This window comes from Hylaeus volcanicus, chromosome 8, assembly GCF_026283585.1.
Source record: "Hylaeus volcanicus isolate JK05 chromosome 8, UHH_iyHylVolc1.0_haploid, whole genome shotgun sequence".
Classification (NCBI taxonomy): Eukaryota; Metazoa; Arthropoda; class Insecta; order Hymenoptera; family Colletidae; genus Hylaeus; species Hylaeus volcanicus.
Window position 1 is genome coordinate 1,890,445 of NC_071983.1, and position 15,294 is coordinate 1,905,738.

General features: G+C 44.6%; 1 long non-coding RNA gene across 1 annotated transcript; it reads right to left on the reverse strand.

Annotated features, from left to right (window-relative positions):
* Positions 1–317: 317 nt before the first annotated feature.
* Positions 318–14,876, reverse strand: LOC128881393 (uncharacterized). Its single transcript, XR_008458062.1, has 4 exons — positions 14,752–14,876; positions 14,606–14,680; positions 1,908–2,216; positions 318–1,391 (listed from the first exon to the last, which is right to left on the reverse strand). It is a non-coding gene; the product is annotated as an uncharacterized LOC128881393 (long non-coding RNA).
* Between the last annotated feature and the right edge of the window lie 418 nt (positions 14,877–15,294).

The following is a 15,294-nucleotide window of genomic DNA, read 5'->3' on the forward strand; positions in this document are numbered from 1 at the left end:
ATGTTGCAGAGTCAACAATGTTGCAGAGTCAACAATGTTGCAGAGTCAACAATGTTGCAAATCGCTTCTCCCGAAACTTCCACAATGTTGCAAATCGCTTCTCCCGACACTTCCACAATGTTGCAAACCCAACAATGTTCCAAATCGATTCTCTCAAAATTTCGAAATTCTGGCTGATTTTGCATTTTGGTATCAGGAGCACATGATATGCGAAGAGGTGGCACGAGTGAAAAACCTATGTATCAAGAAACGAAGGATTTTGGATGAGTATGGAATTTGGAAGGTGAATAATCTTCTAGAAATTGTATTGTTTTGAAATCGTTTATTGATAAGCTAAATATGATTTGAATACATAACATGATGTTTTCGCATTTTGTACAAACATTCATTATGATACATTGAGTAATTTGAATAAATAGAATAATAGTATTATATATGGATGTTGACGCCTGGATCCTTGTCTGTGTTCTTGCGAATGTCCTGTTGAAAGCAGGAAGGTTTTTTCGATTACCGGCATAAGTGGCGAGGTTCGGAGCACGCGAAATGAAGGAAATCGACGGTTCGTGACAGAACTTCGATCCGAGTATTCGCGGAGAATAATCGACCGAGAGCGGTCGTTCATTCTCAGAGATTCCTTTCATTAAGTATGTGCGAGGGGCCTACGTTATGTGATCACGGTAGAGAGAGGAAGAGGAGAGGTCCTGTGACATCGATGTTCCGTGGGACATCGGTTCGACACACTGCTCACCTCGTTTCGCGAATTCGCTCGCCGATCACGATCGACGACACGTCTCCGTCGAATTATCGAAATACCTCGCACGATCGTCGGGGTGAATGTTAATCCGCGCTATCGCTCGGCCGTCGTAATCCCGCTATTTCTGGCCACTCCGTGAAATTTGAATGTTCTAGCCAAAAAAAGTATCGTCGGGAGAACGTGACACGATTTTCCAAGCGTGGAAAAATCAGGCTGACCGCAGCCGGGAAATCGGCCGCTGGCGAACACGTACCGCGTAACGGATATTGCATTACCTGCGCGGTTCTCCGAGGAATTTGTATTCCCCCCACTCCTCTTAAAAATTAAATTTCGCACGTGGACATTTTCACAAGACATTCGTTATTGCGGTCGAAAGGTGTGCGTCGGTTGTATCTGGGTTGAGCAGGAATACAAATTGGCTCTCTTGGTGGATCTACCTGACCTTGAAATGGCCTTGCAATTCTATGACTGTCTGTGAGTCTTTGTGACCACCAGTACGTTCCATTTGTTGAATTAGGAATAATTTTTAATGGATGTTCATGCATTAACCAGTCAGCTGTGGCGTTCTCTTTTCGTAGCGTGCATCAGGAGATCTTTTACAGCATCCCAAGTTATGTCAATGGAATAGTTGAAATAGCTGAAAAGTAAAATAAACAGAGTTAGTAATTCATATTAGCAGGCTGAACTCGGAGAAAATTTCGAAGTGGACGCGGAATGGTCTCTCGCGAGCCACCTAGAGCAAAGGCGCGACCGATTTTCTCCCCTTGGCAGGATCTCGCTAAGGAACTGTATTCGCAATGACCATATTTTCGCACGGACCACCAGTACCCTGTATACATTCTCGAATAAATTTCATCCTTTTTGCTTGCAACCGCAAAACCAGCAGCCATACACGGCAGATATTCCCTTACAACACCTGCGAATAGCAATTTTGCTCGAGGTAAGCGTCGTTCAACCCAGTGGTTCTTAACCTTTTTGAACCCACAGCACCGTTTAGAAGATTCTTGACGTGTTCGCTGGCACAATGAATGTAGCCAGAAAGCAATCACAGCCCTCGCTATTTCCGGGGAATTTCATTTAATTTAGGCCTCGTCTTTGACCCTGCTTAACTACTAAATAATACCGTGACGCTAATCATGTTTCATTGGCTCACCTCGATATGAACCCAAAAACTTGGGCCTTGCAACGCATAAATTGGGTACAGCTCTTAACCATGAATTTTAGTAAAAGATGAATATTCCCCAGGTCGTTAAAACAGTATCTAGGACGTCGCGTCGCAGAGCAGGATGGTTAAGAGTCACTGGTCCAAGGCATTCTTCCTCCCTCAGCTTTTACCCAGCCAGCTACCGCGATGCATCGACGGCAATTAAAACATTCCTGCTTAACCATCGTGGACAACTCGGAGAGGAACCAACGTTGCGTGAGCGCTCGCGCGCGCGGGAAGCGATCAAAAGAAGCGAGCCTGAAAAGAAAAGAGAAAGAGGAGCAGAACGAGCAATAAAAGGCGGAACGCCATGAGCCTGACGCGCCTAACCGCCCCATTATAATGGCGAATATCGCGCGAGCGTGATGTATGGCGCAATTGCTCTCTCGACGCGGAACGCGAGCGGACACGCCGCGAAAAAGAACCAAGAATCGTCCAAGGAAGAAGAACGACCGGTTGTTGGTCCTCCTTCTTCCTCGATTCGCCGAATAATTGATGCACGTTCGAGCCTCCAGCGGGGTTCGACTGGTTTTTTTACTTTATTTCGATAATTAACGGGTCGAGGCCCCAATTTTGTACACACAACTTATAATAACACATAAAAATTTAAATTGGACGTAGCGAAAGACGCGAATACGATCCCTCGATTTTCGCGGGTAATTGCTTTGTTTTACGCGGCCGATAATCACCCGATTCGACCACTTTTTATACTAGGCATGTCAGAGAAAAATGGACTACGTACAAATGTAAAACATTTAAATAAAAGACTGGTACAAAAGGTGTTATAGTCGCTTTATATTCCGCACCTTTATAAATAAATGAAATGAAATGGATCGATCATACCCATTCCCTTGGAATAAATTCCAAAAGAACCACCCCTTGAAAGAAATTAATATTGTTCTACCCACACGTCCTGCTCTCTACCTATTTAAAAAAATGTAGAGCATGTGTATCCCACCTTAATAAAACCTACCCATAAATAACCTTATCTCCTACCTTAATCCAACCTTGAATGTCCTAAAAGGATCAACCTTTTAATACGAGGCTACAAATGAGGAGGGTTGCTGGAACCTCGCGGTCCCACGTTCGGGGCCCGTCGACGCTCCTTCACGGTCTTCCAGCGTCGAGTTAAATTGGATCGCCGTAAAAAATGAAGGCGGACAAGGGGGATCCAACGTGTTTCGAACGTCGCCGTTTAGGCGTCTCTATATTACACGCCGATAATGCGCGTCGAGACGTTGAACGAGCTACCCTCGGCGGCGGGAAGCGCAATCACCGGGCCCCTCGGTTATTTTGTCGCCACGCGAGCGTGAAAAACCGGTGGCTAACGAACAAGCCAGAGCCGATTCTCGCGGGTACTTGGCGCGATCAAGATTATTCATCGGTGGCGTAACGAAGACGTATGAGGTGGAAATGATCCTGGCCAAAGAAGAAGAAGAAGAGGAAGAAGAAGGCACGCGGAAAAATGTCCGCGGTGGATATTAAACGCTCCGCTGGCAATTTATTAATCGTTACGGAACGCGTCTGAGAAGGGGGATGACGTTTTAGAGCTGATCGCGGAGACCAATAAGGAAAATTGCGGCACGGAAATGGGGATCGGTTGAAATCCTACGCTTAATTATACGGGGCCACTTATCCCGGCCAGGGACGGGCCGCTTTAATCGCTTCCCTTGACTCGACCGCGCGGGAAAACGCGCCACAATCAACGACAACGATTTCAACTGTAAAGTTGGAATTGTAATTATAACTTCTATAAAATACTGCAGTAGTCTAAACGCAAAATAAGGCACACAGATCCAGACCCACGATCCTTGGATCCACAGTCGACTGCTTTTCTTACACGACCAATCACGCACCCTATGATTCGTGTTGTCGTTTTGACTCTTTATTCTTGGGTATGTGGGTCGCGATACTACAATACTTTCATTGCAAGCTGAAATCCAATTATCGAAGATACTGCTCATGCCAGGAATACGTTACAACATCGCTACAAACATCGTTGTTCGAGGTCCGTCATGCCACGAGTGTCAGCCACGAAGAGCTTCGGTCGTGCCCCATTAAACGTACCCAGCCAACGAATCGCGAACTTGTAAACTCGTGGGTCGAGTCCCGCGAACGATAAATACCGGAGCTTAACAAAGAGAGCACACGTTTTAACGAATGAGCAGGGAAAGTGACTCCAACGAGCTACGTCGAAGGTAAAATTCACTGCGCGGAGGGTCGCATGGTGCCCCTATCGGGCCCTAACACGGCACCCTCTGGCGCAATATTTAACGAGCAACCACCGGAGCGCATGCTCCTACGAAAATTGAACGTGCCTCGAGGTCGCAGTATTTCGTGTGTTTCATTAGACGCGTTGGAATTCGCTCGCGGTTCGTCGACCGAATTGTTCCGCTCGCAATTACCGTGCATCGTTTCAGCCCTTAAACTAGACTGTTTTCCAGTTTGTGCAAAGCAAATTTATGCTCCGAGACGTTTGCCTGAACCATCGACACAAAGACAATATGTAGGGGATATAAATTATACATATTTCGAAGTGGAGAGTAATTAAGTCGGTGGTTTGTCCAAACCTAGAATGCCCAAGCACTGTATGTCCAAGCTCCGAATGTCCAACCCTACTTTTATAGCAATACCTCCTGCCTTTCAAAGTAATCAAACCCATACAATACCCCATGATATAGATACTTATACACGTACAAATACTTGGAAAGGTATAAAATATTTTCTCTCGCCCCTTGTACTCCGACTAACCCTCCCAAAACAGTGCTAAACACCACCAAACACTAAATGTGTCCCCGAACTCCTCTCGACGGCTCGACTCCGCGAATAAACTATTCCCACCGCTTAATGCTTCCCTCGATACCATCAAACTTCCGCAATAACCATTCCTCTGGGACGCTGGCAGCCAAGGCAGACATTTCAAGTAAACAAACTTGCTAATGTACGAACGGCTTCACGACCCCAGGAAAACACTGGTGTGATTCACGAGCTGGTGACATCACCAACGTGACACACAACTCGTTAAAGCTTCTGCTCGTTTGCTTTTACATTAACCCGATGCATTCTCGCGCAAGAGTAAAGTACTCTCGAACCGCGCGGGCTCGTTGAATTTCACGCCGAGCATCCTCGACGTCGCGCCGCGCAAGAACGAGATCTTCCGAAGCGGATTCCTGGCATTCTTCGACCAATATTAACGTGTCCTGGAAAGTATTCCGCGTTTCGAAATCTTAATTTAGCGGAGACTGCGGAGACAAAGCGTAATTTCGAGTAGGGGCATGTTTCGAGATGTCGCGCAACAATGTAGATTAGAATATTATTCCGTGAAAGCAAAACGAGAACTAAATTCAGTGGTAACGAGTAAACGGATATAGTGTCTTTATCGGTAATTTTATTAAAGATGTTTTCAGTCATTCGTATTTATGGTCCTGTTCGAATTAATTAATTGCTCGATTATGGTATAAGAAATGATATGTTTAATGGCAAGTTATGAAAACTATGATTTGCTCTCTGTAACCTATAACAACATTCCTCTTCTTAAGCCATCATTTTGATCCAACGTAGCAATCAAACGTTGCTTCGAATAATAATCATAATTTATTATTCATGATTCATTATTAACATGGCACTTCGAACAGAAATTACTTTAAATTACAATTTAAGTTTATCGTTCATAACTCATCCGCCACACGTCATTTTACATCCAAGCAATCGGATTGCTTCGACGGAGCGATCAAAAATTTCTCCCTAACGTGGCCCCGATTTATCGAGCGTACACTCTCCGCCGTGTTTCTAAATCGCCATAAAGGATGTGATACTGGAAACGAGTCGCGATTGCGGTGCAATTCATGAATCCTTCGGCCAGGATGATCTCCCGGAAGTTTTTACGACGCGTTTTCCAGAATTATGGCAGTGAATCATCGATAGCAGCGCCTAGGGATCGGAATGGCTCGCGGTGATTTCGATGCCGCGTTTATTGCACAGAAAACGACGCGGCGAGACACCGCGGCCACTTAAAATATGAACTCGATGTCCACGAGTGAAAGAACTTCCGTTAACTCATTGGGATTAGGTGGATTAGAAACCGTCCTACCTTTTCACTCACGTTGGAAAGGGTTAACATTTATAATGAGTTACGAGTGTTACGAGTTTTATTTTTTTCGAAGAATTAAATATAACGCTCACTGGATTGAATTCCAAGGTCATCGAAACTGTAACGGAAATAGGTGAAAATATATCGCGTCGTTATGCAAACCGCTCAACTGCCCAGCGCGCTCTTGCAAGGAAGCGCGTTATGAAATAAATTGCGAACAATTACCTTCTGATTCGATGCATTTAAAGGAGCTGGGAAATCGTGGGTACAGATAACGGGTGGTCGTTTCGTTAGAAATATACGGCGAACCGTACGAAACGGTAAACCGCGACAGGGCTTGCGAGGAAACGCGAACGGAAACGAAGCATAAATTAGTGCCGACGTTCGACGGATAATAAAATCGCGAAAAACACTTTTACGACGTTGATGATTCTATCGTATTTTACATTGATATTTATCGTTTCTAATCGGTCGATCGTCAAACGGGAATCGTAAATTTTGTATTCTTCCAGGGAAAATGGAAGTGGACGTCCTTTGCCCGGTTTGCGTAGGAACTTGGCACGATTACTTTGATTCAAAAATAAATTGCTCGTTAGACTGCTGTCATGCTAATTTGATATTTATCGAATGACGTCGCAACGAGGAGAAGTCATTGGCGTTCGAGGCGTTGGTAAACATTGCTCTGCAAAAAGAAAGGGAAGAGAGTCGATACGAGAGATGGCGAGGCCGACGTAAGGCGCTGGAAACGATTATGCGTTTCAAGGCCGTCGTGTTGTATAACAACACGCGTTTCACCTCAGTCGATCGCGATATCGACCTCGAAGGGAATGCCGCCAGACCGACGCACGCGCGACTATAAGGGAATTCACTTAATTCCCCCAAGGTCCCGTGTCATTTTTCTCTTTAACACGCTTTTCTTTGAGCCGCGTCGATCGTGGAACGTGTTTCGAACCTTTCGTCATGAAATGGACGAACCCTTTCGCTCTTAAATTTGTCATTTTAATACAAAAGAATAATTCACCTAAAGATATCGATGCAATAGATTGGACACAGTCTCGTATGAGCCGTTCATTGCAGAAATCGATTTGTCAGTTTGAACCATGGCTTTCACGTGATCGACTCAGGAACACAAACACAGTCGAACTAACTGGGCCATTTGTACTCGGGGAATCACGAGGCTAGATCGTACCAAGGAACTCCTTACCTCGTCGAAACGGTTCGATAACTCTCCCGAAATGTGTCTAACGGCACCTATTCCCCTAACTTGAAATCCCCGTCGGGGATACAATTCCGTAGGAACGTCGTCGAGTAAATTTCGTCGTCCCGTTATCGTCGACTCCCGTGGTCATGAGGAGGAGACTGGTAAAATTCTCATCTAGATAAAAAATTTCGAATAACGAACGAAAGATACGTATCTCTATTCGTTGTTTGTTAGAGGGAACGTACACCCAGTCCTGTACACATAAAGTTCCACGTCGTACTTATCGCGGTAACTGTTCGATCGAATAAACATTTTAGCAAACCAAAACGCCACGATTTCCCGCAACGGTTCACCTTAATTATCCCTTTGTACCTGGCCACCGAATAAGAACGAGCTGCTTGCGATTTCCGTGGACGATAGACGAGAAGATACACCGTGTCCACGACAAATCACAGACGTTGGTCGCTCGAAATTGTTGGGTTGCAAAGCACGAACGTCTACGCTCGATAATGGCTGAGACGGCTGCGCGTGGTCCTCTGATATTTATGTAACTTCCACATAAGTAGAATACGGTAAAGCCTCGATTACAGAAACTAGTCGAGGCAGATGATGTTCCGGATAACAATTTTCCCAGATAAAACTATGTCTCAAAGTGGAGGCATGAGGTTATTATAGAGTAGACTCGTATTTATGTCGTGCGATTCAGGGGCAATTTCGTAATCGAATGTGTACGTCCTGAAGAAAAGGAACACTCTTTATCGAGGAGTGGATTCGAGGCGCTTGTTTCAAGCTTCTTGATAATGGCGTAACTGTATCTCGAAGGGAATCGACTATGTGTCCAGCAGAAAATTTCGAGCTGTTCTCGTATTATGGTCCAGACCTTCGATTAGCTAAAACTCGTTTAAGGATCCACGAGGACGATGACCTCCTTCGAGAACCTCCATTATTGTTTCCATTTTGCTCCTTGTATTCCACTCCTCTTTTCTTCTTCGACCTCTTCGAATCTCTGTCGATTCGTTTCTCACGCGTTTACCACTGGAATCCCGAATTTGTGCTCTCTATTTAATTGCCTCTGGGCTCGACTCCGGCTCGATTCGTCGGGTTAAATTATATCGTCTTTGCCCCATGAGAATTCGATTAGCGTCGGTTAAGTGGACACGACGAGAGGAAAAGATTCCAAGATCGATCCTGGCCTCTCCCATTGGCTGTCTCTTTGATCGATCCGTCGGGGATTACTCGTAACGGTGGACTACGCTGGATCAAATTTCTTCGAATCTGTGACGCCAGTCTCTCTGGTTATTTTCAATCTCATTGCCGGGGAATTCCAGTAGAATCCGTGACGTTAGGTTTCAGAATCGTTTGAAATCGTCGGCTTTTGATGGTTTGGGGATGTTCAAAATTCGAAGACTTACGAAGTAATCAAAACCTAGTGAGGCTTCGGTTGAGAAATTCATAGAAAAAAAAAAAACAAAGACTTTCCAAATTTCCCAAGTCATTCAAAAATTCTAGTCCGAGCTCCGCGTTCGAACGTCACGTCGATACCGTTAGAAGACAGAAAGCGTCGATCATTCCATCGAAGATCGATAATTATGAGGCGGATAATTGAAGTCCGATCAAGAATGAAAGAACGGAACAGATTAATCACGATGATTATCGATACGACGTATTCGTAACCGAACGAGAGTCGATCACCGAGGGGTAATTTATGATGAGTGTTCGAAAAGATTCGAAGCATTCGTAACTATGAATTATCGACTTACTTCGGCCGACTACTCTGGAGTTACTCGACGAGTCTTCTGACTTCAGGATCGAAATCGCGAAGAATCAACACAATTCTAAACATGATTCTTTGCGATTCGAATACTAATGTATTTCACGAGACTCGACCAGTCCGAGGCTCTTGTCAAACAGGATTGGAAACGGTTCGAAATTGACGTTACATATTCGAAAAAAAAGGCTACGATACAGCCTGTAAACCCATCGCTGCGAATGTTTTCCGATGGGATTAGGAAGGAAACAGTACAATCTCGTCGATGTTTACGAGTAGCTTAATTAACATATCCTATTAGCGACGACAGGTTTCGGAAATGTTACGATAGGTCAAACATCCTGCTCGCGGTTAACGATGCATTCGAATTCCGTTAGGGGAATACTAAACGCTGGCTTCACGGAGCACGTTAACGCCGCTATGGAACGGTACGAACTCGGGCCGTTTTTCTCGGCTAACCGCGACAGGATTTAAATACAAAAGAATGCGCTCAAAGTTATGGATCTCGTATACGATCGATCTCACGTCGCGTCCCTCAGAGTCCCATTACGAACCGTCGCTCGCTACTTTCCATTAAATTCTCGACTTTCCTTGAAACCGTTCCGCAAACGGTCGATTTTCTCCGCGCATCGTTTATGCAGCAGCCTGATGCATAACGCGATGCAACTTCCCGTTAAGGTCGATTCTGACGAGGTTCTAAGTATGATCGAGGTGGCTGCGTACGATTCGGAATCGCTTTAGTGCTCTAAACGCATACAAAATTTTCCGCGTACTTATTAAATAAGTCGTTTTATTAAAACAATGTAATTAAATACTTCACCGAAACGTATTAGGTTGATACACGTTAAAATAATTTTCACGTAATTCTGTATTTTTATTAATTTTGAATGCATTTCTTTTATTTCATTGCAATCATTTTCTGCAATTATTAAAGAAACGAAGAAAAGGAAAATCTATCCCTCGGGAGAAACATTGCCTCCCATAAATTTCTTTCAGCAATGGAACCCCCTAGCTTTCGCCGAATCGTTTTCAACCGAATTTCTCCACCCCCGACCGGCCATCCACCCTGTCCTCTTTCATTTCGACCGCGGAACAAGACTAAGGATATTATTTCTTCTCAGCAGGACCTCCTCGGCCATTAATGTTTAATGGCTCGTTCGTTAACGAAATCTATTAACGACAGAGCCGTTTCGAGAGCGTTTCGCGTGTCCTCCAAGACTTCTGGGCACACGAGCATAATTCAATAGCACGTTACACGCGCGACCATTCGAGGATAACTTTCAGACCGAAATTTCATTATCCTCTCGACGAGAACCCCCTATGTCTGGTTCGAACGTTGAACATCGGGCTTCATTCTTGTCTGGCCACTCGGGAAGCTTTTTACCGTCTGTCGCTATAGAATTAGGCGATTATCTTAAATTGTATTTCAGTCGAAAGATGATTTTGTTAAACCGAGTTACTCGATTCTTTCTCGTTCCCTTCGAATTATTTCAACGGTCTAACAGAGAACGATACCGTTCAACGATTTAATTTACATCGCGTTCAGCGTTAATATCTCGCCGCGTTACCTCGAGTAAATTTCATCGGTAAGTATCCGACCTAATTGGTACGAATCCTCGGGCGAAACAGGCGAATAAACTCGCGCGAGATAAACTATTCGCCGAAGAGGTCATTAGTATTATCCGCGACCCTTGTTCTTAAATTATCGTCTCAAATAAATTTCGCCCAGATCCGTTCTCGCGATATGGCTTATACCTCGTCCCCTCCCCTCTAGAACGGTGCCCTCGCCGTGCGACTATTTACTCAGGCCGCAGCGGGATGGCAGAGATCATTACATTTAACGATAGTCATTAACTTCTTCCGTGCACGGTGGCACGTACGTTTCGGGATGTTATCGTTGCTCTACTGAATCGTCTTTGGCGATGGAATGTTGCTCGGTGTCGGGCGTTTTTTTATTATCGAAACCAGCGCGAGTACCGAGTGGAACTTAGGGCACGTGGGGATTTTTAGGAACGTCCATTTTACCTCACAAATAAATGAATAAATATTAATATCAGTATCATGGCACGTACTTGAAACGAACGTGTTACGTTAGACAAGCCTGATCCCTCGTAAAAAATCAAGGGTTAGAATAAACCCAGTCAGTTGTACGGCGCGTCCCGGTGGCCATCATGGCTGCGACTGCCATAAATTCCGCGACGTATCCGCCATTCTTTTCTCCCTTTGTCGACCTCCCGTCGAACTTCACGATGACCCTAGCCCCGCGAGGCTCGGCTGGTGTATCGAGAACAGATCTCTGGCTCCCCCTTCCTCTCTAGTCGGTCTGGAAGATCGCGGGGGTGGAGGGCGAAGGGCCAGGGGCCACCTAAACGCGTAGGCTTCGCGTGGGCCGCCCTTCGAGGGTTCGATAACCGAAGATTCGCGGCGCGAAATTACCGAAATTGCAGGTCGACCGACCAGGCGCGTGTGCTTGACCTTAGCGGGGCCCCAAGGGCCCTGCACTCGGGGCAACCGAGGGGGTTCACCGTGGGATACGTTCCGACTATCGATACAGTCGCGCAGAAATCATTTCCTAACGAGTTCAACGAAAGTTTGTGTGCTCGAAGAAGTCAGAGCCTTGCTCTGTTTTTAGGGCACGAGGTGATCTTAGACTCTGAGTTCCTAAACTTGATACTTCGGGACATCCTACTTTGTCGAGCATTATATCCATTGCAAATTATACACGAGTCTCATTTTTCCAAGTTTCCTATAATTTTTCTTTTCATTTAATCCATAAGCAATTATCCTTTTAATCAGAGAATTTGAGAATTTCTACACGACAGTCTCCTACACCGTTAGCTCGTTTGTCCGTTACAATTAATTAGCGAGAGCACTAAATTTAATGCCGTCGAATCCCGTAATTCATCGCGATTCCTTTCTTTCCCTCCCCCTACTTTTACCGATTTTCTACCAGCGTGGACAATTACAACCACACACGGACCCGCTATATTTACAACCGTCGTAAATGAAGTACCGTCGTTGCATAAATCAATCGGACTTTTATGAACTTTTATTAACGGCCATTCCGGCGGTTTTATCGTCCCACGTATATGAAATCTTATTGTCTTATCGGCCGCCGAACGTGTTCGAGCGTTAATAATCTCTATCGGGCGATTCGCGTGCCCGGCGTTTTAAACATCTACTACATTTTTAACCACTGGCGCCAGGGGAACGTTACACCATCGCAGAACCGCGAAACACAGAAGAATTTAGGAACTCCGTTAAAAAAAAAAACTCGTACAATAGACATTAGGGATTAAAATTACTCTGAGAATTTTCTTTCGACTAGCTCTCTAACTCTTTATACTCCCTTGTATCTGTATCAATATCTCCTCGTACCAACTTTCCCAACTAAAGAAACTCAAATATAAATACCAGTCCCTCTTACCCAACGAATAATACGCCACTGGTTCTCGCTTAATTGCCCCTATCATAAGCGTTTTATCTCCGATGGAACGAATGGCGTAACGGAGCCGAAGCTCATTGTCTCGAATACTTTTTAGCTACTAATAACCCCCTCCCCCCCCCTGGACTTTATGCCCCTCCATATCCGGGATTCTTCGTGTACCCCGGATCGCCTAGGTCATCGTGGGAACGTTAATTCCACGATAGATCCTTACTAGAATTCTTTTCACTCGTTCGGGAGTGTCTCGTGAATTTTGTCTTGATTACTGTGCGAATGGATTTACAACTGTTTTAGAACTCGCGTTATACGGGGATGAGCGACGTTCGAATATTTATGTTTGTTGCTCAAGGACGTCGCACGCCGACGACTCTTATAGTTCACGATACAATAATAACGTGGAAAAAGTAATTAAAGGAAGGATTTCAACCCTAATTACAAACGCTACTTGGAAGCCTTCATCTTTGACTCTTGCTCAACCTTCGTTGGATTTAATGGGTTAAGCAGATAAAAGTATAACCCGGTATAGCTCGTTGGTTTCAATTCTACTTATCTTAAACGTCATCTTGAGAATTTCCTCTAAGTGCTAGTACTTTTGCACGCATGTTCACTGGACAATTAAACCATTATCATTTTTCCTTGCCACTTTCTTACTATACTTTAATTTCAAACTGGCGTTATACGTTTCAGAGTGCTGCGATCTCTTCGATACAAAGTATCGTCGACCTTCTACCATAAGAGAAGGAAAGAAGAATTTCAATCAACATAATCTCCGTGAACTTGACACATCGTTCCGCCAGAAAACAGACGCAAATGCCCGTGGGATCGAAGACACAGCGTCACCTTCCGGCAGCTCGGGGTACCGTTACATCATTACTTAAGTCCCCCAATTAAGGTAGATTCGTTCGAAGATAAAACATCGCCACCGGAAACAAGCAAAACGCTGACGCCACTTCGCTTCTACGCGAACCGAACTTTCTACATTCGTACTCGAGCAGCCACGGTACTTTCAATTTGCCGAAAAGGTAGCAATAAAAAGCAAAGAATACATTCAAGTCTGGAGAATTCCTCGCGATTTTCTCGAGCTACAGATGAATACAGATTGCTTATAGAATTATAGAATTGTACACAACTCCACGTGTCCCATTAAATTCATCTGGAACGCTACTATAACCCTTTCAAAAGGTCAATAGATCAACGCATCGCTCTACGCGAAAAAGACTAGAACGACCTAGGACAATAGTTGCACCTCGACCCCAAATAGCTATGAAATGCAAATGCTAGACGCCCGGGGAGGTGGGTGAGAATCAAGGGGAGCCAAGGGGAGGAAATGTTTTCGCGTCGATTTATCACCGAAAACCGGTCGACGATTCTTCAGACTTAATCGTTTTCGTTCATGCAATATTGATGAACTCCGTTGTCCAGGACACGGGGACCGACGTTTGAGTAATGCCGTGATTCCGAGCAACCCTTAATGCTGCTACAATATCGTTCGTTTAATGACTAATATAAATGCAAATAGCGGATCGGGAGGTTCGAACGGATCATGTTTCGAGGCGTACGCGGTTGATACTTAAGCGAGTACGAGTAAGTAGCACTGCTCTGTCGGATAACGGGCGTCCCGTTTGAATATTCACGTATTTGAATAATCAATAATAAGCAAACGGTGTAGTGGCTGCGCGCGTACGCGAACGTACTCGCGGCAGACGCGACAGATTAATCTAAATGTAAATGATCGTAATGTCGACGTGAAATTTAAAAATTGCCACGTCCCGCTCGAAATACGTGGCGCGCTCGCCTAAAAGACTCGGGGACCTTCATATCGCTACGTGTATGTGCTTTGAATTATCGCGATTTTTAGCACGTGCTTGAAATTGGATCGTCCGCGACGAGGCTCACCAATAATATCGCGACTAACGAGCAACATTTCTCAAATGCAGCGCGAACACTTTTGCGAAATTTTTCTACACAGTTGGAGTTAAAACTAAAAAATATGCACGAGAGTTTCGTTTTGGTTGTTGGATGTTTCTGTTAAGAGGGTGGAATCTACCCTTGAGGTTGTAGATTGGGACTAGCTACTTATGTGTTTTGATATACATGAGTAGGTTGATTTTTGTGAAATGTCTATCAAATTGAAGATTCTTACGTTCGAAGTGGTTCTCTTGACCACGATTCCACGATGTAGCACGTCCTTATGGTTTCCTGGTGACGGCTGCCGCATCTAAACGTATCCGCGCAATTAGATTGTTCCCCACACCTAGTTTGCCGCTAAACGACGATTATTATGCTCACATTGTAGCAGGAACGAAGGTTCCCAAAGTCGACAAGGCCTTCCTCGACGAGGCAAATTGAAGACAAAATGAAGAGAAGAATTCTTCGGAATCCACAAACTGGAACTTCGCTACCGTAGAAGTCCAATGAACCTAAAACATTTTATTATTTACACATTCTTTGGTTTAGTACTTCTTGTTTCTGAAGTTAATTGAAACAAGGAGGAACGAAGATTTATTTGTTTTATCAAAGTGAAGGTAAATACGAAAGTAAAATCAAACAGTTCTATATAAGTTCTGAACTTGGAACACGAATCGTCGTATTTTGAAATACACCACGAACGCGTCACGGCATTCGTCATTCGGTCCCGTCATTATCCACGCTTTGTTTCATTGTTTTGTTTTACTACGTCATAAAGACGGACGATTATACGAGCACTCCTCCGTTTTTAAGGCCCCTCGATCTTCCACGCTCACGGACAGGAGAAAAAGGTATCGTTAACTTTCGCGATTCGGACGACCTTCCAGCGCCGAGCGTAATTAAGGAGTCTAATGTCGGACCGTA